Here is a 24,949-nt window from a genome sequence, read left to right on the forward strand (position 1 = left end):
AATGAGCAAACTCATGGCGTTAATAGCTAGAGTGTAAGTCACTAGAGAAAGGAGTGTGGTTAGAGAAGGGAATGCTGAGGTTTAAGCAGGGCAGAATTGGTAAAAAGTTGTTTGGAAATGTTTGGAAATGAATAGAAATGGTGAAAGCACATTGTAGGATTTGTAATTAGCAGCACTAACATATGGGTATGATAATGGTTTGTTTTTTGTTGGTTTTATTTTGGAGTAATGAAAGTGCTTGGTAATTATGTCAAATGTTATTGATTGTACACTTTAGATAAATTGTATGGTTTATGAAAAAAATAGGGTGGGTTGGGGGAAAAATACACCAAATGTAAGATACAGGCTGTAGTTAGCAGTGATACTTTGACAATGCTCTTTCATAATTTCTTGCGATTGTTTCACAACAACCCAAGGTGTTGGTGGTGGGGTGACAGATGGGAGCCCTGTGTGATGTTATGCATGCTTATTTTGTAAATTCACAACTTATACTGTATACTTATTGTTTAAGTATGTTCATGTATGAATGATATACTTTAATAAATTATTTTTAAAATGGGAAAAAAAGAAATTGCATAATACCCATCTGAAATTCCTGCATGGTTTCCCCTTGAGAAACGGCTCTTCCAGGAAGCTTGGCCAGTGTCCCTGTCACAGAGTTTTTGAGTGGCTCCTGGCTCTGTTTGCCTAAATATTCCCCTTTAGTAATCGCCCCAACAAATGGTGCATCTCCAGTGCTCTGGCTCTGAGGTTGGCCAAGGAGGCTGCTCGCTTCCAGGTCTGCCTTAGAACAAGGCTTCCAGGAGGACTGACTGCTTGTCATTCCTGTTATTTTACAGTTAGGCCGTGCTATCGTTATGTGTTAAAGGTGATCATAATATTAAAGTCAGTTGCAGGGGAGTGGGCATAGCTCGGTGGTTGAGCGCCTGCTTCCCATGTACAAGGTCCTGGGTTCAATCTCTGCTACTTCCTAAAAGACGACAACAAAGTCTATCACAGCATCAGACAAGAGGCAAAAGCATATGTCTAAATTAAATTTTTTGTAGATCAGTTCAAATTGTGGAAGGATACACCTGTTTTGGTTTTTAAAAACACCATATTCTCCTTAACTTTAGAAAATAATTAAGGAAAGAAAAGATAAGTGTTAAATGGTGATTTAAAAAAATTAAATGAGGGAAACAGACTTTGGCCCAGTGGTTAGGGCATCCGTCTACCATATGGGAGGTCCGCGGTTCAAACCCCGGGCCTCCTTGACCCGTGTGGAGCTGACCATGCGCAGTGCTGATGCGCGCAAGGAGTGCCGTGCCACGCAAGGGTGTCCCCCGCGTGGGGGAGCCCCATGCACAAGGAGTGCGCCCTTGAGGAACGCCGCCCAGCGTGAAAAGAAAGAGCAGCCTGCCCAGGAATGGCACCGCCCACACTTCCCCTGCCGCTGACGACAACAGAAGCGGACAAAGAAACAAGACGCAGCAAATGGACACCAAGAACAGACAACCAGGGGAGGGGGGGAATTAAATAAATAAATAAATCTTTTTAAAAAAAAGGAAAAGAAAAGAAATTAAATGAGATGGTAATAGCCAAAACTGAAATATTGCCTTCTCCATGCCAGGTACTTCTCTAGTCACTGAAAATCACTTACTTCCCACAATCACCTTCTTAAACACTATTATGTTTCCCATTTCCCAGATGAAGACATCGAGGAACAGGGAGGTAAAATAATTTGCCTGAGGACACACAGCTAGTAAGAAGAAGAAGTGGGATTTGCACCCAGACCTGTGCTGTCAACCACTGGCGGGATAGAGCAAGTAAATAGATTACCCCGCAGAGCCCGGGAAGAGCAAACGCTGGAACAGCCAGGCTCTGTATGTTATTATGGTTCTAAGTGAGGGCTGGGACGATGCTCCGTCGTTAGGATCACTGCTGCGGCGTTTGTCGAGTGGGAACATGAAATGAGAAACCATAATACCTCCAGTGGTACTGGGAAGGTGAAAACGTGTGTAGATTTGCAAAGAGCTCGGAAAAAGCAAAATGGTAAGACGGGCGGTGTGTGTTCAGCCCCGGGCACTGCCCGGCCGCTCAGGGCGCTCCGTCCTGCCGTCAGCCCTCCCAGAGCTTCGAGCCAGCCCTGCTCAGAGTCGAGGGTCCAGAACGTGAGCAGCCGGAGGCCACGCCAGCAGGGACCGCGGGGCCGGAGCCGAGCGGGGACGCGGGGATGGAGCTGCCACTCAGGACCTGGCGCTGGGGGCTGAGCCGTGCAGGGCAAAGAGCGTGAAATTGGACTCAGATCTCCAGCGTCCAAATCTGCCCAATCCCCTGTATTTGGTTTTGTTTTTCATTGTTGAAACAGAGATGCTAATGCCTGTTTCATAAAATTTCACATGAGTTAAAAGACAATGTAAGTAGGGAAGCAGACGTGGCCCAGTGGTTAGGGCGTCCGTCTACCACATGGGAGGTCCGCGGTTCAAGCCCCGGGCCTCCTTGACCCGTGTGGAGCTGGCCCATGCGCAGTGCTGATGCGCACAAGGAGTGCCCTGCCATGCAGGGGTGTCCCCGCGTAGGGGAGCCCCACGTGCAAGGAGTGCACCCGTAAGGAGAGCCGCCCAGCGCGAAAGAAAGTGCAGCCTGCCCAGGAATGGCGCCGCCCACACGGAGAGCTGACACAACAAGATGATGCAACAAAAAGAAATACAGATTCCTGTGCCGCTGACAACAACAGAAGCGGACAAAGAAGAAGACACAGCAAATAGACACAGAGAACAGACAACCGGGGTCAGGGGGAGGGGAGAGAAATAAATCTTTAAAATAAATAAAATAAATAAATAAATAGATAGATAAATACGCTTTAAAACGCCTTTCAAGGTGTACTGAACTTGTTCGTCTGAACTAACTCCCGAAAGCCCCCCAGCTGCCGCAGGACCCCCGGCGGGCGGCGCTCCGAGGCTGGGCGCTGCCCACCAGCTGCTTTGCCCGGGCTCCCGCCACCGCCTGGGGACTTTAGAGGCAGGGGTTGCACCAGGAAGCGCTGCTCCAGCCTGGACTCCCACGTTACGCTTAAAGGAGATCCTTCCCAAGTTCCCAGCCGTGGAACAGAAATAAAAACACTTGAAATCGTAACCACGGGTTGAGAATTAACAAAAACTTGTGACTGCTGACCATTATACAGGGGCCTTCTACTCCCAGAGTGTTATAAAATAGCCAAAGGCTAATACCTGAAATGACTGAACCGGCTGGACAGGCCTCAGCCTCGGCGTACGGTCACTGCTCACTACGACCTGCTGTAGTTATTTTACCACGGATGTCCCTGCAGAGGGACATTTCTACTGCAGTGGCGCCCACGCCACCTTCCCATCGGAAACCCTTGGAAAACGCCGTGTCCCCGACCCCGTGCTGTGCCCCCAGACGCCTCAAACACAGAACCGCGTGTCCTGTGGCTGTGCCAGCCCGTGCCCCCTTCATGCGCCCTGCTCAGCGCCCTCGTGCTGGGGCAGGGCCCCGAGCCAGCACCCCTGGCTCTGCAGCCGCCGGCTGGGCCTGGGAGGTAGAGCCCCGGCCCCCAGCTCCGGGCAGCGGGCCTGGGCCACCGTCCTCCTCGGCTGCGTGCAGGCCACAGGCCCCCTCCAACCCGGGGCCTCGGGGGCCGGGCGTGGAGGAGGGCACCGGGCGTGGGGGAGGGAGGAGGGCGTGGAGGAGGGCACCGGGCGTGAGGGGGGCACTGGGCGTGGAGGGGGCTTCCGGCTGGGGCCCGCCTTGCCCGGTATTGAAACGGAAACGGCGGTGACTGAAAACGTCCTGCCACCGCTGATTTTGAGCAGCGTCAAGTCCCTTGGGGGTCATCGGGGAGACAGCACACCTGGGACTTAACCTTGACGTCTGGCTTCCTAAGTCCACACCCTTTCCTGGGGCGTGGGTAGAATTTCCAACACAATGTTGATAAAACCTGATGAAAACCCTAGAGGAAGAGTTTTGCTAAACATAAGATCAGTAGTAAAACGACCAGGATTTTTTAAAATCTTCCTTTCCATGGCAAGTTCCTCCTGAAGAGCTGCAGAGACCCGCCCTCCTGGGCGCCGGCGCCGAGCTGGGCACCGAGTCCTCTGCGCAGTGTGGCCGCCGCCGGGGCAGCCCTGTCCCTCTGTCCTGAGCGCCCTCCCGTCCACACGTTGCCCAGGTTCACGTGCCCAGTGGGGGTCCCTGTCCTCCGTGGCCCCGCCCGACCCCGTCGTGCCCTCGGGCTGCAGTCAGGGCGCCCCACGGCCCGGCGCAGAGCTGAGTCCAGCCAGCCCGTCCAGGCTGCGCGGCGTCACCACCTGGAGGCCCAGTGCTCGTCACCAGCGAGCGAATGTCCTCGCCAAGCGCGCCCTGAGGCATCAGAGGGGACACTCACCCGCATCGGCGGAACCAGGGGAAGAGCTGACCTTCCTTCCCACGTCCTCCGCTCGATCCTTCAGCTGTGCGTGGAACCCTCCGCTGTGACATTCGGCCCCAGGGCCCCTGGGATCAGCTGCCTGGGAGCGCGGCCCGGCCGGGGGACGGGCACCTGCAGTCCTGAGCCGTCCCCCGGGGCCTGTGACTCGCCCCCCGGAGCTGGCCTGGCTCAGGCTCGGCCGAAGGTCCAACAAAGGGCTGCGGACAACTCACCAGGCTCCAGACAGAGCCCCACGGCATGGGGGAGCGCGGGTGGAAGAGCCAGAGGCCCGGAGCGCCCCTCAGTCTTAGCATCTCCCTGGATTCAGCGGCGGGGGCCTCCTGGCCACTCGAGAAAGTCTAGTTCAGTCGCCTTTCGGTAAACATCCGGAGTAAACGGCATGGGCCTTCCTGAAAGAAATGAGATATTAAAGTCTAATCAAAGGATTAAAACAAAGCGTTGATAAAAGGTATTGCCCTCCCTTTTCCATACCCATAATCTATAGGTCCCTGGAGAAAAAGTAAAACGTTACCATTTTCCTGAAGGTTTCCATTCAATACGGTCCAGTTTGCAGTTTGTATTCAAGATTAGCATCACTGTTGGCCAAGCAGGTACTTGCTTTCATTCTGTTTCAAGCAATATTTTTATTGTTGGTTTTATAAATTAATATTGCTTGGATTTTCACACGATTGGCTGTAACTTCTGCCTCATATTGGACATGCAACATCTATGTCAATTTTCTTCTTGACAAAAAGGATAACCCTCAATTTGTCAGGCAAATATCCACTATTCCAGTAGCGGAGATGGATTTTAGGGTAGGCTAACCCACGATTAGCCATTAATATATTCTCTATCACCTTGGGGACAAAATCTGTCAGGAAAAGCGTAGGATTGTTTGCAGACATCATTCCATCTCACTCGTAAGCCTTTGCTGGAGAGCTGGTGACAGACCAAGGTGTCAGAAACCAGTATAAACCCAGTGCTTCCAGGCTGAGAGCCCCGGGGGTGGAACCCTCAGAAGTGGTGGGGTTGAGCGCTCCCAGGACGTTTCTAGTGGCGAGAAAGAGATGATCTGGAGCCTGACCTTTGTTTCCACTGTTCCTAAATGATTTAATTCTACTTTTCAGTTCTCTGATCCATGCCCTCCTACTACTGAGACGTTTTAATGTTAGTTGTCTTCTCTAAATTGATGGTACAGTTTTATTGCTACGTGGAAGTCCTCTTGGCAAACAACAGATTCTTTATGATGTTTTTCCAGAGAGAATGTCTTTAAAATAAAATGTATTACCTTTGCCACAAGCCCTACAATTTACACCCAATGGCTTCTGTCCAGTGAATAAACTTTTATCTAATGAATATATCTACACACAGGTCAGTTACCTAATGATACAATTTGCCTTCAACTGGTCCTGAAGGATTCACCAAGAAGTAGAGGCATCTTAGGCTTCCACGGGGCGGTGAGTGACATCCTAGCACGTTTAAACAACGTCCACTAAAATAGCTGTGCCACGCTCCGCGGGGTACAGTGCCAGCCCTTTCCCACCTCGGTGTGTTCTAATCCTGGCCCATCACCTGCATCCCCTCGCCCCCGGCCACAGCCCCCGCTGCGAGAGCGCCCTCCCTGGCCCTGCCCGGCCGCCGCTGAGCAGCGCACCTGCTGGCAACTCGCAGCCGAGCACAAAGCCCCTGCGGTTCTCCCCGGAGAACAGAAGTCTGGAATTCTCCGCTGCCCAATTCTTGAACAAGTCCAGGTTTAAGGAATAAACACGAAGAAGGTCATCCACCACGCCTGGGCGTGTTCTCGACTCTTAGGCCTTTAGCAGGCGGGTCACGAGCTGGCCGGCGTTCGGCCCCTGCCCTGGTGCTGCCTGCGAACGCTTGGGTGCTGCGCCCCGGGGTTCCAGACCGGCTCCCCGCTGGGACTCGGAGTTTCTTTAAGAGAAGTGCTCTGCCCCCCTTGTCCTCCTGCTATGGCTTACCGTGGTACAATGACAAACCAGGGCTCAGCACGGCGTCTCTTTTTCTCAGGCAGTTTCACTGAGACAAATTCATGCACCGCGCAGTCTAGCCAAAGGGTGGAATCAGTGGCTTTCAGTCTAATCTCAGTGCTCTGCATTCATGAACACAAAAGGTTTGAGAAATGTTTCACTACTCTGAATAGAAAAACTCCACATCCCTTAGCAGCCACCTCTCATCCCTCTATCCTTCCCCAGCCCGACATAACCACTGTTCTAATTCTATCTTTATAAATTGATTTATGTTTACATTTTATATAAAAGGAATCATACAATATGTATTACTTTGTGCCTGTTTTATTTGATTTAGCATAATGGGGTTTTTTTGTCTGATATTAACATCTTGTAACATTAATATACATTTGTTCAGTTTTAAAGATAACAGTCCTGGGAAACGGACTTTGGCCCAGTGGTTAGGGCGTCCGTCTACCACATGGGAGGTCCGCGGTTCAAACCCCGGGCCTCCTTGACCCGTGTGGAGCTGGCCCATGCGCAGTGCTGATGTGCGCAAGGAGTGCCCTGCCACGCAGGGGTGTCCCCCGCATAGAGGAGCCCCACGCGCGAGGAGTGCGCCCCGTAAGGAGAGACGCCCAGCACGAAGGAGGCAGCAGCCTGCCCAGGAATGGCGCCGCCCACACTTCCCGTGCCGCTGACGACAACAGAAGCGGACAAAGAAACAAGACGCGGCAAAAAGACACAAAGAAACAAAACGCGGCAAAAAGACACAGAAAACAGACAACCGGGGAAGGGGGGGAATTAAATAAATAAATAAATCTCTAAAAATAAATAAATAAATAAAGATAACAGTCCTATATGTGTAATACTGACCATACCTATATTTCGCATGAGCTTTTACTATGCTGTGTAGTCCCATGCAACATTTTTTAGCTTTCCTTTTAGTAATTTACATGAACTTACTTAAACTTGCCCTTTCAACCACTATCATAACCATTTAATATCAATGCTAGTAACAAACAGTATGTTGTGCTTTCACCTTTTCTATCCATTTCCAAAGATTAACACACATCCTATTTACCAAGTCTACGCAAGTTAACCCTCAGCTTTCCATTCTCTAACCTCATTCTGTTTTCTGGTGATCCACATTCTAGTTATTAACTCCATGAGATTACACAATCTTTAGTTCATAATAGGACAATCATACAGTATTTGTCCTTTAGTGTCTGTTTGCTTCACTCAACATAATGTCCTCCAGGTTCCTCCATGTTGTCACTTGCTTTCTGACTTCATTTCTTCTTACAGCTGCATAATATTCCATCATGTGTGTACACCACAGTTTTTATCCATTCATCAGATGATGACCACCTGGGTTGTTTCCATCTTTTAGCAATCGTGAATTAAGCTGCTATGAACATTGATGTGCAGATGTCTGTTCGTGTCCCTGCTCTCAGTTCTTCTGGGTAGATACCTAGCAGTGGCATTGCCGTGATGTGTGGCAAGTCCATATTCAGCTTCCTTAGGAACAGCTGAACAGCCCTCCACAGCGACTGCACCATTCTACATTCCCACCAACAGTGACTAAGCATTCCTATCTCTCTACATCCTCTCCAACACTTGTAGTTTCTTTCTTTTTAATAATGGCCATTCTAATAGGTGTGAAATGACATTTCATTGTAGCTTTGTTTTGCATTTCCCTAATCATTAATGATGTTGAACATTTTTTCATGTGTTTTTGTTTTGTTTTGTTTTTCATTTGTATTTCTTCTTTGAACAAATGTCTAAGTCTTTTGCACATTTTTTAATTGGGTCGTTTGTCTTTTCATTGTTGAGTTGTAGTATCTCTCTACATACCATGGATATTAGACCCTTGTCAGATATGTGATTTCTAAATATTTTCTCCCCTTGAGTAAGCTGCCTTTTCACCCTTTTGAAAAAATCCTTTCAGGTACAAAAGTGTTTAATTTTGGGGAGCTCACAGACCTATTTTTCCTTTTGTTGCTCATGCTTTGGGTGTAAGTTTTAAGAAACTATGATCTCCCACAAAGATCTTGAAGATGTTTCCCTACATCTTCTTCTACTGGGTTTATGGTCCTGTATTTTATATTTAGGTCTTTGATCCACTTTGAGTTGATTCTTGTATAGGGAGTGAGATACGAGTCCTCTTTCATTCTTTTGGTTATAGATTTCCAGTTCTCCCAGTACCATTTGTTGAGAGACTTTTGTCCCGTTAACATGGACTTGGTAAGTTTGTCAAAAACAAGTTGACATAAAGAGCTTTTGATGTGGGAAGAGTGGGGTGAAGGGGGGTAGGGGGTATATGGGAACCTCTTATATTTTTTGAATGCAACATTTTTTGTGATCTATGTAGCTTCAAAAAAATACAATTAAAAAAATTGATGGGATGGGGGGGAGTGGGGTATATGGGAACCTCTTCTGTTTTTTAATGTAACATTTTGTGTAATCTATTAACTTTAAAAAAAGATAATTAAAAAAAAAAAAAAGAGCCTTTGACTGCACTGGGAGAGCTGCGCGATAGACCTCACATTGCCCGTCAGCACCTGCAAAGGCTTATGTTGAAGGAGCCCGGGGTGGTCTACGGACTTGTCACTCAGTGTGACAGACAGACGCCCCGAGCAAGGCAGGGAAGGAACAGGGGCTTTATTAGCCGTGGAGGAGGGAGATCTAATCAGCCTCAAATCTGCCTCCCTGTCAAGGTTTTTTTTTTTACCACTTTTATTCAGATTTGAAACAAAGACAATTAATTATAGACGTGTTGAAACAAAATGAATCATAGACTCGTCATCCTTGGGAAGGGGTTTGAGGAGCTTTCCTAAGTTTTCTGCTGTGGTTAACGGATACATATTACGCCTTGTGCCTATAAGTTTCACAGTGGTGAGAGTAAGGAATAAGTGAAGCTTTACAAGGATATGTCATACATTTTCTTGACAAAGAAAGAAGTAAAAGGTCTGGTTAATATTAAACTTGCCATCTATAGAAACTGTCTACTCTAAGGTGCTTGATAGATATGTTTGTTTTGCTCGTGCTACTGTTCATGCTACAGCATGACGGCTTATCCAGGGCTCCAGATTCCATCTGAAAAATACACTAAATGATCTTTGATGTCTCATTTAGTTAGAAAATTTTGAGTGTCTAACGCTACCTCCTTTAACATCAATTAATTACCAACTGGTATTTTAATAAATAACTTAATTCTCTGCTGTAAATTGAATTATAATTCTTAAATCATGTGTTATTACTTTCTTAAAATAGTTTACCTTCTTAATAAAACCCTGAGGTGTAACTGTATTTTTTTATGATTTATTTCAGGGATTAAGTTAACAAGCTCTAACATCATGAAAAGTTACTATTTTTAAATGACTGAGGTGATCAGTGACTTTGAAATTGATTTCAGTCTATTTATGGTATGTTTCCACATTCATTCTTACCTTGAAATTTTTATTAGCAATGGAAGTTTTAAAAATGAACAGAAACATACATATTTTTAACTCATTTATGTTTAAAAATGGCAGGTGCCTTATTTTGTAATCCATATTTAGATGAGTTTTGCCCAGATAAACAACAAAGGTAAATTGATGTGAAGTTATTGCATTTCATAGTTGACATTGAGAACAATTTAAGAAAAGCAAAAGACCATAGTCTTTTCCTAAATCCAAAGTTCACACATCCCTTGCCAGTCTTCTGCACTTTAAATGCTACTCTAAAGTGCTATGAGATCCGTGCATGCAATTAAAAGACTGGAAAGTTCTCATGTCACCTCCTTAGGCCATTTGTTTTAGCGTCAGAAACAGAGAGCAGCCCTCCCCTTCTCTGACCTTCATTATCTCATCTTCATGTGTTGATTGCTGCAGAATGGTTCAAATTTGTATGCCAGGCACAGAGAAGCTATTAAAGAAAAGTTGGTTTGACTCATTCTTTGGCAGTAAAGTCATTTTATGGTGACGCCACTTTGTTCTGCATTTCAGGTACCTCTAGTGCATTAAAGACGGTTTTTAAATTTTGGCCTGCGTGTTAGATATTGTGCCTTTCACCTGAGAGCCTTCTGAGTACAGGGACAAAGCTACCATGCTACTTCTTGTGTTATCTCTTTTTCAAGTTTCTTAATACCCCCATTTCTTTTTGCCTCTTCCTTGTTTGCCCTGGTTTCCTTGCATTTCTCTTTCTGGTCGCAAGCAGGATTGTTCGACTCCCCCATTAAAATAAGGTCCCAGAATTACTCTGGCTCTCCAGCTCTAGTTCAGGATAAAGTGGGAATATTTCTTCCCTGGCTCTGGACCCCACTATCTCAAAATGCCTTTTTTTCCATCCACAAAACTTCATGGCTCATATTGGAGGTCCACTCGGCTGAAACCTTTGGTGTTTTACTTCACATGAACTTTTTTTTTTTTAAGATTTTTAATTTTTTATTTATTTCTCTCCCCTTCCCCCCCCACCCCTGCCCCCGCCCCCGCCCCTGCCCCAGTTGTCTGTTCTCTGTGTCTGTTTGCTGTGTCTTCTTCGTCCACTTCTGTTGTTGTCAGTGGCATGGGACTCTGTGTTTCTTTTTGTTGCGTCATCTTGCTGTGTCAGCTCTCTGTGTGGGTGGCGCCATTCCTGGGCAGGCTGCACCTTCTTTCGCGCTGGGCGGCTCTCCTTACGGGGCGCACTCCTTGCACATGGGGCTCCCCTACGCGGGGGACACCCCCGCGTGGCAGGGCACTCCTTGCGCGCATCAGCACTGCGCATGGGCCAGCTGCACACGGGTCAAGGAGGCCCGGGGTTTGAACCGTGGACCTCCCATGTGGTAGGCGGACGCCCTAACCACTGGGCCAGGTCCGCTTCCCCACATGAACTGTGGTTAAACCAAGTCTCATGCCCTCAGCAGGTGAGTAGCCTTCAGAGGCGGCAGTGGAAGACGTCATATTTACCCACCCTTCATTTCGTCTTCTTGATAATAGTCTGAAATTTGGGGGTTTTAGGAGATGTTTAAAAATCTTTCTTCTTTTGAAACTCGTTCAAACGCTGTGCAGAAAGCCTGTCCCGGAACGAGGCTGATGACCTCGAGCAGGAGTTTGCTGCGCCTTGGTTTCATTGCTTCCATGGGCCGCCATTTTCCACCCTCAGGGGCAGTGCAAGCATGGGTGTCACAATCCCTTTTAGTATTTTGTCTGGAACTGATATTATGTTCATTAATCTGTTATTTCTAGAATCCAGTTTTCCAAAATTTTAAAAATTATAAAAAATATTACCCAATAGCCATAATTCTCTAAGGACTGTGCTGTACTATAACAACAATATTACCTAATATTTGCATAACACTTTTCAAATACTTTATCACACTTGAACCTCACTAGGATCCTTAGAAAGTACATGGTATTAAGAATTAAGGCTTCATGGAGTAGAACATTGCCAAATATAGGCAGGAAGGATAACATAGTCTGAAGAGTGGGTCATGAGCGGGGGAGAGAGAGACGGATGGGACAAAGCATGGGCCTGGGGCCCAGCAGGACCCTCTTGGCCAAAGTAGAGAATTTAGGTATTTGCAAAATAAGGTAAGAAGTTGAAGAGACATTATATACTGGAAGTCCACATTTGAAATTGGTAAATAATAAAAAGAAAATGTAGGTTTGAGGAAGGAAATAGGGAAGGAACTTGGGGCTGGGAAACACCTTCTGGCAGGAGCGGCTGAGCATCTGGACTTGGACAGAATGTGGGGTAATGAAGAGAATCTGTTGCAGAAGCTTCCACTGCACTTGAAAACAGTTTGAGTGTGTAGGGCAAAACAAATGGAGAACAGAAAATTAGGAAACCCAGAGCAAATCACCGAGAGTGACTGACCACTGAGAGCTGAGGGGAAGGCTAAGGGCGGCCAGCAAGGCTGTAGCGAGACAGGAAATGAGATGACTTCCAATACTGAGTATTCTTTTCAATTATATGGGTCATATAAAAATACAACCAAAAGTCTGGAAAAACTTATATATGCCTGCTACCTAAACACAGTTATCCTTTGGTGTGTTTCTTGCAGCAACTCGGAATGCCCTTGGATAATGTTATATACGATAAGCCTATTTTCTATGGGGCCACAAGGGTGTGGAGTGTATTTTAATGGTTGCCTAGTATTTATCAAATTAAGACATCAAGAGTTACTTAATAATTTCCCTGCCACCGGTCCTCTGATCCTTTCACTGTGGGGAGGGAGGATAATGCCATATTTGTGCTGATGGCTTTTCAAAAACTCAGTTTAAATTACTTTCTTAGAATGGACTCCTAGAAGTAGAATTCTTGGGTCAGCAGATAAGAACATATTGTTCAAATTCATCTGCTTCCAAAAGAGGGTGGCAATTTGCACTCCCACTAGGACTGCTCCCTATTCAAGTCTCGAATGCTGAGACGTTTAAATGGTAACGGCATAGGGGCAAGTGGGAGTGAGCGCGCCTGAGGCTGCAGATACAGACCAGGGTTTTTCATATACAGGTACCGTCCAAAGAAACAGCCACAGCTGCAGGCGTATTGAAAGAGAAGCTGCGAAGCAGAGAGAGCTTAAACCAGGGAAGCTGTAGCGCCCCCCACCCGCCAGCAGCTTAACCAGGCGATTATAACGCAGGCGATTAGGCAGGAAGTTGCAAGGATTGGTTGCCGCTGAAGTTCTAGATTAGCTGGAGGCTCCTGCAAAGCAGTGTCTCTTGGTTACTCTAGCACACCTGGACTTTTAATAGGCCATCCCCGCCCAGCCGAGACCAGCTCATCGCCGAATGTTGCGACAAGTGCAGCTTTGTTGCACCTGCCCCGCTCTCTTGCCAAGTCCCGTCCTTGGTCAGGTTTTATCTTTTGAAAAGTCCCTGCCGTTTCTGGAAAGGGGGTTGCTCACGGCAACTGTCAGTTGGCCCTTTTCTCCTATTTAACAATATTAGGACAAATGAAACAGGCAAGAGGAGGTCAGCGCCAGAACCGAGGAGAGGAGCGCAGGGGGGGGGGGCAGGGGGGCAGCGACAGGAGAACGGGGAGCCAGGCTGAGGCCACCCGCGAGGAAGAGGCCCCCGCAGGCCAGGCAGCCGGGGACGGGGCCTCGGACGAAGGAGCGGATCCGCAGCTTTGCTCCCGGAGGCCACCAGCTCAGAACGGGGCGCTCGCTGCAAGACTAGAGCCTGTTGATGCCTCATTCTAAAGCAGAGGCTAAAATGGGGGCAGCGGTGAGTTATTCTCCATTAATAAACTCCCTGAAATGAAAAGCTGCAATAAACGTCTAATTCGAAGCCAAGACAAAACAGGATTCCTGTAAGTGGCTCTCACGGTCACCTCGTGGACAGTCCAAAAAAGTCCTGGTTCAAAATCCTCACACCTCGGCTGAACTAGAGCTGACTGGAAACGGAAAGGTTTTGGCGCCCTTTCCTCCTTGCCTGGCTCTCCTTTTGATGAATCATATTATATATTTTAAAAGAGTTATTAATTCAGGTCTTTTATACACTGCAATGTCATCCCCAAAGTCATCCGTGGGCCATGTGCTCACTTTACCATTTTGGAAAATAGGATATCGTTTCAGAACTTTCAGATCATACTACAAAATGCTGCTCTGGCAGAAATCTTTTGTCTTAAATCAATAACGGTTTTCCAGGGACGTCTTGGAGGACCAGGTTTAAACGTAGACCCTCCCACCCAGTACCAAGCATGCACCAGCATTCTGGAAGGTCCATCGCAGCTGCAAAATACAAAAAGAGCCCGCAAGTGAAACTTGGGCAGAGAGAAAGACCAAAAGGCTATTCTTCCACATGATACCACTGAAGACAATGTTTTGTTATTCCAGCTGAGGAAAAGCCAACAGAAATCCAGTGGATAAAGCCTGAGCCCAAAGTCAGTTTGAAAGCAAGAAAAGGACATACAAAGGCAAAGAAAAAAGCCAGAAAATGCACAGTGGGAGTGCACAAATGGCTCAGTGGGTAACTAATTTTTTTTCAGTTATTTTATTTTCATCTTGCATTCATGTGTAAACACTTTTCTTATCCAGAGCTGTCTTCTATCTAACTAGTGAGGCATTAAAAAGAAAGAGAAATCAACTGCCTAGGATTTCTGTGGCTTCAGCAGAGTCTATTTTTTTGTTTTGTTTTGTTTTTCTCTATTTTTTTTTAAATGTTACATTCAAAAAATATAAGAGGTCCCCATATACCCCCACCCTCTTCACCCCACTCCTCCCACATCAACAACCTCTTTCATCATTGCGGCACATTCATTGCACTTGGTGAATACATTTTGGAGCGCTGCTGCACCACATGGATAGTGATTTACATTGTAGTTTACACTCTCCCTCAGCCCACCCAGTGGGCCATGGCAGGACATACAATGTCCAGCATCTGTCCCTACAGTGCCACCCAAGACAACTCCAAGTCCTGAAAATGCCCCACATCATATCTCTTCTTCTCTCTCCCCGTCCTCAGCAGCTACCATAGTGGCCACTTTCTCCACATCAATGCTACAATTTCTTTCATTACTAATCACAATAGTTCCATAGTAGAATATCAGTAAGTCCACTCTAATCCATACTCTATTCCTCCATCCTGTGGACCCCAGAATGGTTGTGTCCACTCCATATCTATATCAAGAGGGGGCTTAGATTCCACATGGATGATGGATGCAGTTCTCCTGCTTGCAGCTGTAGGCACTCTCGGCTCCCTGGTGTGGTGGTTGACCTTCACCTCCCTGTTAGCTGGCTGGGGTAAGTCCAATAATCCAGAGGGTAGGAGTTGCAAGTCTGCTGAGGCTCAGGGCCTGGCTGTCACATGGACAGTCCAGAGATTCAGGTCTCCTAAGTACACACCAACCCCAGTGCCAACCACAGGTCCGGTAAAAGTAACAGAAAAGGCATGTGTAAAAAGGTCATATCTGAGTCCAACTCCATCACACTCAAGAAAACAAACTCCCAAGTAGGGCCAACTGACATGGCGCTGAACTTTTTAATCACCAGAAGAGAAAACTTAGTGGCCCAATTCTCCAAGAGAATGACTGAAAATGAAGACCACTGTTGGAAGATGAACCTTACAGCAATATTTTTAACCTTCTCGTTTTACACATGAGGTATACAGAGTTAAGTGGCTTACCCAAGAGCTGATAAATCTGAGGAAAGTGGAGGGAAGGGAGTCATGGAAAAGAAAATCACAAAGGTTAAAGACAAAAACCTCGTCCAGAGGAAGGTGACAACACCATGTATCAAAAGCAGCAAAGAAGCCAAACCAAGAAAGGAAGACCACCTCTTGGCTCTGAAGAAGGGTGGTCTCTTCCAAGCCTTCAGCTCTGAGAGCTGACCCAGCCTCAAGGATAGAGTCGAAAACATTTGCAAGCCTGGAAACAGCAGGAACTGTCCAAACCTGCCCCAGGCTCTAGTCAACAGAGGTAAAAGAAATAAAAATCAACTTTTTTTTAGTGACTCTGACCCCTATAAATTATTACTAGCCCAGGTTTGTGGCCTATTGAAAAACTAGGTTAACTGATTTAATAGCACATCCAAGCAAATATGTTCACCTCATGCTTTTTGATATATAACCTCACCCAGCTCAAGAATAAGAAAACTGAGCCAGTAAGTGGTGAGTTAGATGTTTCGACCTAGCCTGAAGGACTCAGGATCGGTCTCTCTTCCACGAGTACCATCCTTCCATCCCTCCACGGTGTGAAGGGACAAGTTGAAGAAACTGTACCTTGGGGTGAGCATTCAGCAACACAAAGGTCGGCGTTCCCGCCGGTGCGGAGAAGGAAAGCCAACGTGAGCAGGACGCAGGAGCTGCCGTCACCTGAACCGTGCTTTGCTTCTCCTTGCCCCTCGCCGTCCACCTCAAGGTCTCCTGACCTTGCTATGACCCCTGTGTCTGAGGCCCAAGGCTCGTGGTCACGTTTTTCTTTGTACAATTCTTGGCATTTCCTCTTGAAAGGGGTCTTTCTCCTTTGCTTAACTTGCCGCTGGCTCGTGCTGTCACTTCCTGCTGAGAGCCGAGGAAAGCCGGGCAGGGAGGCCCAGCCTCCGGGGCGCCTCCAACTGCACCTGCAAGCCGGGCTGGAGAGCGGCCGCGGCGGCGAGTCCCACAAACGCCCACGCCGAGGACAGCTGAGTGCGGAACTCTCCCCGGAGCACGAAAGAAGAGGCCCTTCTGCTTTGTTTCCTGAATTGGTGCGTCTCGAATTGCTTGTTTCTTAGAAAAATTATTGGCCCGAGTCTAACTCCGGTGGGCCCGTGGCCTCCTGGAGGGGCAGGAAGCTCGAGAATCATCTGGCTGCGGGGACTCTGTTCTCCATCAAGGGAGCAGGGGTCGGGACTTGGGGGAGCTGTCCAGGGACATGGTCCGGTTTCCAGTGGGGGCAACTCCAGAGGCAGCTCCCCTTCCAGAGCTCCTTCCCGTGGGATGCCACCCCAGCCCTTCTCCACAGCAAGGACTGTCACCCACGTTCAGCCCGCCACTAGGGAGGGCCTGTCTCCTCCAAGCCGTCGCCACCGGAGTCACAAGGAACGTTTACCAACTGGATCTGCTAAGCCAAGAAAGAAGACACCTTGCACGGCTCCTTCACCACCTTCAGAAGAGCTGCCTTTCACTTTACCTCGAGACAGAAAGCACGCCAGGGTGGGGGCTCAGCACCTAAGAAGGGGCGTGTTCTGTGTTCTACCCCCCACCCCACTGGACAGTTTTCTCATGCACAGAAAGGAATCCCTGTGGAATGCTCCTAGTCAACTTGGTGTCTTCAAAGCCTGGTTCCGTGGAGGGGCAGGGGCTGGCTGCGACTCCAAACGCAGCAGACGGTGAAGTGTCAAGTCCGTTCTCCAGGCCACCGGCGTTTTTAGTTAAGGAGCCCTCTCTATCCTTTATCCTCTTTCCCTCCTCAACGCACAGTGTTCCCAGAGACCATGAAGAGCCAGACCCAGTTCAGAACCCTCTAACCTGGTTGATTAAACAGAAGCTGAGCTGCTTGTAGTCGGGCCACAAATTAGGTGATTTAAGAACTATGCATTGTCTCCTCAGAGAATACAAACATAAACTTTTTAAAGAGAAGCTACATACCAGGTATTTCCCTTCCTCAGGGGTTCCCCTTCATATTTACTTTCTGTGTGAGTAGAGCTTCAGTCACGCCTTGAAACTTAGAACCCTGAGGGAAGGGGAAGCGGCTCCTGTGGCACCCTTGAGCGGGTTGGAGTCCTCTCGGGGCTCTCGGGCCACTCACCAGCTTTTTGGACTTCAAAACTGGACTCCAGCTCAGAAACCCAGAAATAGGAGCGAAACATTTCAGGTAGAAAATACTCTTTGCCTACTTTAGAGCAGCAAGAAAGTGGGGAGAAGATTAAATTAAGGGTAAGTCAGGAATTGCCCTTGGAAACTGTTGTTGACATTAATATTTTGCTTCTGAAAGTTACAATGCGAGGGAATTGAGTCCACTATTTCTTGTCAGGAAAAACAATCTCATCTCTTTCAGAGTTTGGTTGTAAAGTTGTTTCTGTGACCTAAGGCGTGCATAGATCTTTCCAGGCCCCTCTTTGGAGCGCCCGTGCTGCTGGAGTTGGTGGTAAGAGGCGTGGCGTGTGGGCTGACGTGGCCATGGGAGCACTGAGAGAATCTCGACACGTTTTAATTCCAGGTGAAATGTGTCACCTTGGGAAATGGTTAAGCAATTGTCATTTCTCTGCTTGCATATCCAGCAGTGTAGCTTGACATAAAGTGACGAAAAATGCCCGTCCTCAGTACTTTCCTGCCTTGGGCTGCTCTGGCCCTGTGTGTCTCCCCGCCCTCCAGCGCTGCAGTTTGATCAAGGCCGACCCTCGGTAGTTTTGATTAATTAATTTTACAATGTAAAGGGAAATCTGGCAAGATGATCTCAATTGTGCAAAACGTGCAGTCTGAAACCCACCGCGTGTGCAGGAAGCATTCTCTGCGTGGACTCATCGGGAGCCATGGGTGGGGTGGGGCGTGGAGAAGGTGCGCATGGAGAAGGGAGACGTCTCGAGACGCGTGGTTCAAGGCCGGTTGCGCTGTAGGTGCTTGTGGCGGCCGTTGGCCCAGGACGCGGTGGGGTGATGGCGCGCTGGCAGCAGCGTCCGTGGGCCCGGCGTGGGCCTGCCTCAGGCTAACGTGGCAGGACGGCCAGGCGTGGGGGCTCCAGCAGCATCGCGCTTTAACAGGCTCAGCGCTTCTCCACACAGGGCTTAACGCGCAGACACCAGCCCTGAGCGCGCCAAGGCGAGAAGGCGGGAAGGCGCGAAGGCCGGCTGCTGAGCCAGCTGGCCGGGCCAGGCGTCGTGGCAGGTCGTGCGCCGTCCGGGGGGTCAGGGCCTGCCCAGTGGCTGGACTGGGCAGAAGGTCACTGAGCGCTGTCAGGTGTTCACGCCTGGGAGACACGTCTACGGGCGGGGCACTAGGGACTAACGTGATGCACGGGTGAAAAACAGGCTGGTTTGTTCCTCAGCGAGGCACGTGTGAGACGAGGCGCGCATGAGAGGAGGCACGCGTGAGAGGAGGCGCGCGTGAGACGAGGCGCGCGTGAGAGGAGGCGCGTGTGAGAGGAGGCGCGTGTGAGAGGAGGCGCGTGAGAGGAGGCGCGTGTGAGAGGAGGCACGCGTGAGAGGAGGCGCGTGTGAGAGGAGGCGCGTGTGAGAGGAGGCGCGTGAGAGGAGGCACGCGTGAGAGGAGGCACGCGTGAGAGGAGGCGCGTGTGAGAGGAGGCGCGTGAGAGGAGGCGCGTGTGAGGAGGCGCGCGTGAGAGGAGGCGCGTGAGAGGAGGCGCGTGTGAGAGGAGGCGCGTGTGAGAGGAGGCGCGTGAGAGGAGGCGCGTGTGAGAGGAGGCACGTGTGAGACGAGGCGCGTGTGAGACGAGGCGCGTGTGAGAGGAGGCGCGTGTGAGAGGAGGCACGTGTGAGAGGAGGCACGTGTGAGAGGAGGCGCGTGTGAGAGGAGGCGTGTGTGAGAGGAGGCGCGTGTGAGAGACGGCGTGAGACGAGGACCGTGTGAGAGGAGGCATGTGTGAGACGAGGCGCGTGTGAGAGGAGGCATGTGTGAGAGGAGGACCATGTGAGAGGAGGCATGTGTGAGAGAAGGCGTGTGTGAGACGAGGACCGTGTGAGAGGAGGTGTGTGTGAGATGAAGCGCCAGTGAGACAAGGCGCGTGTGAGACGAGGCACATGAGAGACAAGACGTGTGAGAGAAGGTGCGTGTGAGGCGCCTGTGAGGCAAGGCGTGTGAGAGGAGGCGCCGGCTGTGGCTGCTACAGTGCGAGGCTGAGGTGCCCCATCTTCCCATTTCTCAAGAGAAGCCGAGAAGCTGGACGCTTAGGCCAACGTTTCCAATGCTTGTGATTTATTGTGTTAATTCGTGTTGGTAGCGGCATTGAAGAAACCGTCTCAGTGTCCAGGGGCCACCAAGCACCACAGACCGAATGGCTTCCATCGACAGGGTGGACGGCCTCGTGGCCTGAAGGGGGATGTCCAGCCCGAGGCGTCAGGCCGCCTCCCCGCTGTGTCGGGAAGCGCCTGTCGCAGCCTCTTTCCCGGCCCTTGGCCCTCGGGGCTGCCAGCCACCCCGGGCTCGCCGTCGCCGGTCACCAGCCCCACGCCGGGAGCACCCCCTCTGCGGGGCCAGCCGCCTCCCTCCTGAGCGCGGGCCGGCGGGCAGCCGGGCACTGCTGCCGGGGTCTAACCATCCTGATAGGCCCCGAAGGAAGAGCCGCGGCGCTGCTGGGAAGCGTTAGCGGCGGATCTGTCCCCTCGGCCCCGTCTTCACAACGCTCAGCGCCGTCAGGGCTCATGGCACGCCTGGACATGTGTCAGTCCCACAGGGGCTGCGAGGCTGAAGGGACAACCACGGCCTCCATCTCCTGGCCAGGCGTGTGGCCTTCATCTTGGACTCCACAGAGAAGAAGAAATCCCTTAAGAGAAAAGAATAAGTTCTGGATCTTATCTGGGGAACAAGGGTATAATAATAATAATTGGGAAGCGGACTTGGCCCAGTGGTTAGGGCGTCCGTCTACCACATGGGAGGTCCGTGGTTCAAACGGCCTCCTTGACCCGTGTGCAGCTGGCCCATGCGCAGTGCTGATGCGCGCAAGGAGTGCCGTGCCATGCAGGGGTGTCCCCGCGTAGGGGAGCCCCACTCACAAGGAGTGAGCCCCGTAAGGAGAGCCGCCCAGTGTGAAAGAAAGTGCAGCCTGCCCAGGAATGGCGCCACACACACGGAGAGCTGACACACAAGAAGACGCAACAAAGAGACACAGATTCCCGGTGCCACCAATAAGGATAGAAGCGGATCCTTATTGAAGAAGAACACACAGCGAATGGACACAGAAAGCAGACAACTGGGGGGGAAGGGAAGAGAAATAAATAAATAAATTTTAAAATGATAATAATAATACTAAGCATAGGGAAAGAATAAGCCAGTGCTAGACTTGAAAAAAAAAATAACCGCAGCTGGAAGACGAGGCCCTGCCCGGCCCCTCCCCCGTTTCCTTCCGGGAGTTTCTGGATGAAAAGGACATCCTCACACATCTGAAGGGCGGCCCTTCCCGTCACATACGCTGGCCCTCGTCCACGCGGGGGTGTGCTCAGGGACCAAGCGCTGCCGGCGCGCCCGGGGCCCCCGCTGTAAACGTCTGCGTCGCGTTAGGGCACAGAGGGCCGCGTCCTCGCCAGAACGTCAGTTGTGTTTGGCACAGCCAGGCGAGTCTTCCCGAGGACACGACGGCAGCAGCTGTCTTCGTTTCACCGGGTTTAGAAGGAAACGTGCTGGGGAGTGGACATGGCTCGGTGGCTGAGCACCGGCTCCCACACGGGAGGCCCCAGGTTTCATCCCCGGCCCCCAGAACCGAAGAAAAAAAAAGGAAACGTGCCCGCCTCGGTGAGGGCAGTCATGGGCTCGCTCAGCGGCGAGGGCGCTGCTTTGCGGGGCGCGCCGGGTTTGGCGCAGGCATGGGGGTGGCTTCCCTCTCTGATTCCTGAAACCTGTTTGTCTTAAAGGGAAGGTCATGGCCTCCGGGGAGAGGATGCTGTACTCAGGCCATTAGCTCTGTCAGCTCCTTCTCTTCTACGTTTCCAGTAAGAAAAGCTGTATGTCAAGACAGAATAAGCAGGAACCAGACGTGGCTCAAGCGACTGGGCTCCCACCTGCCACAGGGGATGTCCCTGGTTCCATTCCCAGCGCCTCCCAAAGAAGACGGCGAGCTGGCACGGCTGGCGCAGCGGGCGGGTGTGGCGAGCTGACGCAGCAGGACGACACAACAAGAGACATGAGGAAAGCATAATGACAGGCTGGCAGGGCAGGGAGCGGAGGTGACTCGGGCGTTAGACGCCTCCCTCCCACACTGATGGTCCTGGGTTCAGGTCCAGGAGCCTCCTAAGGAAACAGGGAAGACGAGTGGACACAGCAGGTGCAGGCGGTGCATGGGTGGGGAGAAACTTAAAAACCTCTAAAAAAATAAAATAAGTGATATAGAGTTCATTTTCCATGTGTAGTATATCTTAAGATACTTATCTGGAAAATAAGACCTCAAGCGTTTTAATAACTAAATTTAAAGTTGGAAAACATGGGTATGAATTTTACATGTTTTTCATTATTGTCACCGTCAGCGCAACCAAAGCAGGTGTTTATCGCTGCTCTGTAGCCGCTGCTCAGAAAATACGAGTTCTTTTCCCTGTTACCTCCCTCCCCCAACAGTGTTGATTTTAGGCTTGCCTTTTTTAGTGTCTCACATATTTCCTTTGTTATTCTCTTTTAAAGGAGCAATTTGGGGAAGGTGGTGAAATTTACCATTTTGGAATAAAGAGTAGTCAAGGTAGCTCAGACTTAACACAACTACAGAGAGCCCACGGTCGATGCTGAGCTTAAGGAGGCCTAGTTCTGCTGAGATTAGATAATGCTCATCAGGTCTACCCGGCAAAGCGACAGAAACCTGTGCAACGGCAAGGAACTGAAACCCACTGAGGGCAGTAGATGTGGCTCTGTGGTTGAGCACCTGCCTCCCAAGCACAAGGTCCCAAGCTCGATCCCTGGTGCCTCCTAAAAACTCACCGAGCTTGGCGGGGAGCCGACACCACTGACCAGCTCGTTACCTGGGGAGCCGATTTCCTAGATGCTCAACTCAGTTACGCTAATCTCTCCATTCACTGAGGAAAACCACAAGATGTGATGCAAAACCTGCATTTAAATCTAGACACCGTGTGGGCTATGATGTGCGCCGCTGACCACGAGGTGCAGCGGTGCTCAGAGAAGTACCACCAAGTCAATGAATGTCTCATGATGATGGAGGAGGTTGTGGTTATGGGGGGAGGAGTGGGGTGAGAGGGGTGAGGGCATATGGGGACCTCATATTTTTTTAATGTTAACCTTAAAAAACACAAAAAATATATAAATCTAGACACCAGTGTGTGGTGGACACTGGTTTTCCGTGGATGAAACAAATCTCCAGGGGCTTTTCTCTGTGCTTATTTAATATACCTTATAGAAGCAATACTGTAATTTGGAGAGTGTTCTTGTATGGCAGGTGCTATATAAAATGCATTTACTGCCTCTCATTTAATATAAAATTCATTGGGTGGGAATTCTGTTTTTTATGATCTGGGCAGAGCTCCATATATTGTTGGCATGTGATGAATATTTATAAACGATGAAAGATGTTGAGTTTAATGCAAAAAAAAAAAAACGCAGCAGTTTGTTCTCCTTGGCTAACAGGCTGGCTGCCTGCAGTAAAATTCTGTTTTATTTTTCCAATATGACAGGTTCAAAGGGGTTTTTATTTTCTGGTAACTTTGATGTTTTTGTGTTTTCCAGAACATAAATTATTTTATAATTAATTTAATACTGACCTGCCTGAAAAATCTGCCTTTGTTCTTGTAGATATTCTTACCTACCATTCTATATGCAACATGAAAGCAAATGAGTTAAAAACATCAAGAAATTAAAAATCAGAGCAGACCTCGAGAGAATGGCTGACCCAGTCCTCTTCCTCTGCCTACACAGCAGCCGCACCCCCTCCCAGCAGCCCACCGCCCTTCCGTTCTCTTGCTAACACTACACTTTCTCTCTGTTTTCTTGCTAACACTACACTTCCTCTCTGGCTTGAGTGGTCAGACTTGAGAAGCACCCTCAGGCTCTCCTCTGCAATCAGGTCCATGGAGATTTGTCTCTGGGCTACTTCTCGCCTCCTGCCAAACCTGCACTCTAAGGTGACACCTGAACCGACTACTGCAGAGAGAATCATCATCCCACTGGGGCTGGTGGACGCCAAGCTCAGTGACCCGCCTGCCGTCTCACCGGCGCCCGCTCCGGAGAACGCTGTCTAGATGAGGAGAGGGATTCTGCTTCTCACCCTGGCCCTCCCTTGCCCGGGTCTGATCGAGCCCCTTAACCGCTTAGTGCTTTAGCTATTGGGCCTGTGAAGTGGTACCTGGGCCTGTCTGTCCACACCTTATATCCCAGCAGAGCTTTAAGTAGCTGAGATCATAGGCAAGCACGTTGACAAGTCCTTAATCCATACACTGCGCTAGGCAAATGCTGCACCCCAAAAAAGACCCGTTCTTAATCCACCCTCCTGTGGGTGTTGGCCCACTTGTAAATAGGGCCCCTGCACCTGTACTGTCAGATGAGGCCCTTTGCACCTGTACTGTCAGGTGAGGTGTGGGCTCACCTGTGACTAAGAACTCCCACAGTCCTATTTAGGGTGGCCAAACGGAGTCTGGGTGGGCCTTCCTGCTGCTGGAGGGCCTGGAAAAGCCAGCATTCAGAGAAAACCACGCAGGAGGAGTGGAGGACCTCACACATAGTGGGAGCAGAGGCCCCCAAGGGCTGCGACCCGTGCCCAGGCTCCAGGCCATGCGATGCCTTGACCGGGGCCCTCGCCTCTGAAGGCAGAGGACTGCGCGCTTGCTCCGTAAGCCACGCGGTGGGGTTTGTCACGGCAGCACCAGACTAAGACAGCTCGGTAACGTCGTATGGCCAAAGTCCTTGACAGCAAATACCAGCAAAGTAAACATGCAGCCTTGACAAGCCACGTTCAACTTGAGCTGATACATGTTCTTTAAAACAACATCTTCAAGTGCTCCATTCCGGGGTAGTAATTCAGAAAGCCGTTAGAAAACGCTGCAGGATAATTTTCTTGGTGCAATTGTCAATCCTATCTGTCTTAATAGGATACACAAATATTTGAATAAATAGGAGTCATTGATAATCTCAAAATATCAGATTAAATAGGATGTTGGCCCACAAAAATCTGTATTAGAACACCTCAAAAAGCAAATGAGGGGAGGGGGGAAGACGTGCTGAATAGATGGAATCAGTGTAACTGTGGAGCAGTGGAAGTGGTTCCCCAAGATCATGCAATGATGGATATAGGACATGTTAAATTACACCAAACATGTATAAAAGTCTACAGGCTAAAATGTAAGCCATAATGCAAAACATAAGATAACTAAAAATTTAGAAAATTGTACAGTCTAAAATATAAACCATAATGTAAACCCAAATGGAACCATGTTTGAAAGTTATTGTTTCAATATCTGTACATCAGCTGCTGCAAATAGAATATGAACATGTAAAAAAAAAAAAAGCAAAAGAGTTGGGTTTTAATT

Source organism: Dasypus novemcinctus, chromosome 20 (genome assembly GCF_030445035.2).
Source record: "Dasypus novemcinctus isolate mDasNov1 chromosome 20, mDasNov1.1.hap2, whole genome shotgun sequence".
Classification (NCBI taxonomy): Eukaryota; Metazoa; Chordata; class Mammalia; order Cingulata; family Dasypodidae; genus Dasypus; species Dasypus novemcinctus.